Source organism: Odontesthes bonariensis, chromosome 9 (assembly GCF_027942865.1).
Source record: "Odontesthes bonariensis isolate fOdoBon6 chromosome 9, fOdoBon6.hap1, whole genome shotgun sequence".
NCBI classification, from domain to species: domain Eukaryota; kingdom Metazoa; phylum Chordata; class Actinopteri; order Atheriniformes; family Atherinopsidae; genus Odontesthes; species Odontesthes bonariensis.
Window position 1 is genome coordinate 7,806,126 of NC_134514.1, and position 4,570 is coordinate 7,810,695.

Consider the following 4,570-nt stretch of genomic DNA (forward strand, 5'->3'; position numbering starts at 1 on the left):
GCTGCCTTGGGTCGGACGCTTTCTGACACTCTTCCAGACTGTTATATCAATATTTATATTATTTACAGATGAAGATGTCATAACACCGAAAATTACATTTAGTTTTGACCCCTTAAATTGCGCCATGCCTTTCACTAAACTTGCACATTATGCAGTCAATCATTTAATCAAAGTGTTTTTTCTTTCCCTTTTTTGTCAGACCTGTCATCTTTTCTTCTTAGATCACATTTCCTATCAATGCAATCTTGCAGTAAATGACTTATTTTAATCGCCCACGCTGCAGATGACCGCGATCTCAGCTCATTTGATGTTTAAGGTGTGCCATAATAAAATGACTGAGGTGCCAGTTGTTGCACAGGAAACCTGCTCTTTTCCTCAGATCAATGCTCCCTCTAGTGGTTTAGGCAGCAGAACTAAGCTTGGCAGCGTTCCCTCTAGTGAGCTTCAGCACATTTCTAGCAAATATACTGAGTGTTGATAAGCTGAGATGTGATTTTAAGAGATATTTCTAATGGAAAGGCTGCCGAGCCACCATAACAGTTCTTTGTGTCGCATCCAAGTCAGAACATTTTCAGTGGAGTTCAGTTAAAGAGCTGCATAAGACACACTTTCCAAGGCAGTTTTCTGGTCCACATTCACAGACTACTTGTGTTCATTCACACATCAATGGACACATCGGAGGCAAAGTGGGCTTCAGTGGGCTTCAGTGTTGTAGCCAAGGACACTTCGACATGTGGTCTGAGGAAGCCAGGAATGGAATCACTTACCTTCCGACTGCCACATGACCGCTCTTCCTCCTGAGCCACTGAGCTATTTCCAGACAAGTTGGTCGGAATTACTTTCAAAAATGTAATAAAATCTCTCATCTGTAATTTGTGAATCAATTTAAAACTTTATTCATCAGACACAACTCCAAATAAATGATGAACTTAAACGATTTAGATTGTATAAACTTGAAATATTTTAGTTTAAAATTGGGTGCTCACATTAAAAACTGTTGGGAGGGGAGGCAAAGGATGATAAGTTACATCGTTCTGTTTCTAACTTGCAGATAAATTGGGAGAGATGAGAGTATCCACCAAACGTTTTTTTCTTTACAAGCAAGGAAAACTGCAAAGAATCATCCATGAGTTGAAATTTACGTCTCTCAATATCCTTCAACATCTGCAGAGCATAATATCATGAAAGGATTCTGGGAGTCTGGGAAATCTCAGGACAGGAACCACTCAGCCCTCAGTGATCGATACAGCCACAAGAGCTCTGGAGAACCTAAGAAAACCATTTTCACTCGACACAGTCCGACACTGCATCCAGAAGTATAACCTTAAACTGGATCACACGAGGAGGAAGCCTTACATCAACTGTGTGCAGAAACGCCATCGAGTTCTCTGAGCACGAGCTGGTCTCAGATGGATGGAAAGGCAGTGGACGTGTGTGCTGTGCTCAGATGAGTCCACGTTTCAGCTGCTTTCTGGGGAAAAAACAAACATCTGTCAAAGATGACAAAGACCACCGAGGCTGCTATCATCAAAAAATACAAACATTAGCGATGGCATCAGTGTCCAGGTAATGGATTACTTTCACATGTATGCAGACACCACTGATCCAGAGGGGTACATTCGAATTTTAAGAGACATTTACTCGTATTATTTCCTGGGAGGTCCGTGGTTATTTCAGCGGGACAATGCCAGACCTCATTCTGCACTATTTCCAACAGAGTGTGTGTGCTTGACTGGCCTGCCTGCTGTCCACATCTATCTGCTATTGAAAATGTGTGGAGCATCATGCAGAACAGAATCACTATTACCAAACACCGTGGAGCAGCTGAAATGATGGATTCAGCAGATTCCTCTGAAAAACTGCAACAATTGGTGACACTTTTTAAACCCGGACCTTATTTCTGGCATAAAATATATTCATCTACTCACCGATAACAGTTTAGTGAAAGTCGGCGTCCTTCGGAAGATATTTAGATCACTCGAGATCGGCGTATATCCATATAACGGGAGAGAACAGGGCAGAGACAATACAGCCTCTAAATAAGGCATTATCTGTCTTTATTTCACCAATACTTTAAGAAGAAATAAATGAATTAATGCGTACTGTTGCACTGTTAGCTCAGAGCTGCCGTGTTGTTGTTATTGGGGGCTATGGGGGGGCTTATAGGGAGCTTTCTACACATGCATCTACTAGTTTTGTGCAACATGGCAGAATATTTATCAGATTTTGACGACATGGACGACGACTTTGAGTACGATGGACGTCCTTAGTGGAGTGAATAAGCTGTGCTGCAGCGGCTCACGTCAATGAAGTCATCCCAGTAGATGCGTATGTAGGAAGCCCCCATAAGCCCCCCGATAGCCCCCAATAACAACAACACTGCAGCTATGAACTAACAGTGCAATAGTATGCGTTCATTCATTCATTCCTCTTAAAGTATTGGTGAAATAAAGACAGATAATGCCTTATTTAGAGGCTGTATTGTCTCTGCCCTGTTCTCTCCCGTTATATGGATATACGAGTGATCTAAATATCTTCCGAAGGACGCCGACTTTCACCAAACTGTTATCGGTGAGTAGATGAACGTATTTTATGCCAGAAATAAGGTCCAGGTTTAAAAAAAAAAAATGAACTTTTCCTTTAAGTCACCAATTGTCTGCTGAATCCATCATTTCAGCTGCTCCACAGACCGAACCTCCCCATTAAGTTCCCAAACTATCAACAAGTATCAATAAAAGAAAGTTTAAGTTCACATAATGGTATAAATACATTTCAGTTTATATTTTCTAGTTACACTGGTGCAGGCCAGTAAAAAGTAGTTTCTTTTAACTTTTGTCTGTTAAATAACGGTTCAAACTAATGAAGAAACTGCAAACAGCGTTTGTGAGGCAGAACTAAAAGTGATTTATGAAATGAGAAAGAACTGACAGAAACGACCATTACCAATAATCCAAAGAACCCCATCACACCTGTTGGTAGCAGGAAATTTTAATTACAGAGCAATTAGGTGGCTTCTGATTTGTAATTAAGCCAAATGGGTATAATTACCCATTTGGCATTCTGATATGCCAAACCAGAGTGAAAATACACAGTCTGGATTTGGGATGAAAGTATTATACCTGAATAATTAGATTAAAGTGAGAGGGACTTCTGTTGACAGAGGCATCTTGTTTTTCTTGTTGTTCTTTTTGTTGTCGTTGCAGTTTGTTCAGTCATTTTAGGCTTGAAGTGCCACTCCTGCCAAACAGACCAGCCAGGCACATCTAAGAGTGAATAAAACACCCGGCAGGCAGAGAATGCTGCCTATTACGATTCAAATGCAAAAAGGTGCTCTGAATTCCATCCTGGCTTGAGACATGTTTTCTCCCAGTCCAGTATTATCTGCCGTTATGTGGCGAGCAGAGGAATGAGCTCAATTAGGTGAGGAAATGAGGATTTGGACTCTGGCATTTGGAGAGAAAAAGAATGAAACATTTTGGAGGAAGGTCAAGGGAACACAAGAAAGGCACAGTGGGAAATGAGAGAACAGGAGTGAAAAACGGGGGGAGAGACAAAGAGTGAGACAGAGAGGATGAGAAAGTGAAACTATGTTGTCATGGAAACTGGCATGGATCTGAAGAGCAAAACAAGAATGTAAATTGGTTTACCCTCAGGGAAATGTGATGGTGCTACAGAGAAAAATAGGCTGGGATATGTACTTAAGGAGGAACTTTGTGTAACATTAAACACAGATATGAGATTCTAAAGTAAAGTAACAATAAAATGTAGCTTTGAATGCAAAGGCATCATGTGCAGCCTCTAAGCAGCTCGCACCTCTTCATGCTGCAGTCATTTACAAATGACTAATTCAAAAAGCCGTCAGCTTGGGAGGTGCAGAGGTCAGTCTGAGTGGGTGAATTACTAATACAGCTAAACATCTTGTGCATGCCAGGAACATTAATTAACTTTGTTTGACATTTTCTACGATGGCTATGCAGCCTCTCACACCTATCATCCAGGAACATTAGTGATGGAGTCCAGCCTGAATGTCTTATTTTCATTACTCGCAGAACCTTTCAGAAGCTTGTAAAATTAAAACCATTCAGTCTCAGACCTGAAAAGAAAAGTTTTCTGCCCCTCATCGTTATTTTCCCTCCACCCCGTGTGCATTTTTACACCGACACAGCCTTTGTCTGCTCTTTGCTCAATAACACTCTTATTTCAGCCTTCGCTTGAATCCCATCGTTGAATTAGATCAGCCGGATTCAGCTAGATTTGATATGTATGTTGCCAAGAAACTAATGGTTTCCGTGGTGACAAACACCCCCCCTGCTATTGTGTGGAGTAATGTAGGAAGTCATGTCCCTCACCTACAATCTAGCATCGCTTTCAGAGTGGACGCAGAGTACATCTGAGAACAACGTGTACTCAACCCTGAGCAGATAGAAGATGACGTGTCACACAGGCGCTTTTATCACAATAGATCCACATTATCAAATGATTCTCAAAGTATTTGTGCTGAAGATACACGCTGATATCAGATAATAACCCACAGTGTAATAATAACGTGCATGTTGCACACCAAGCTGTG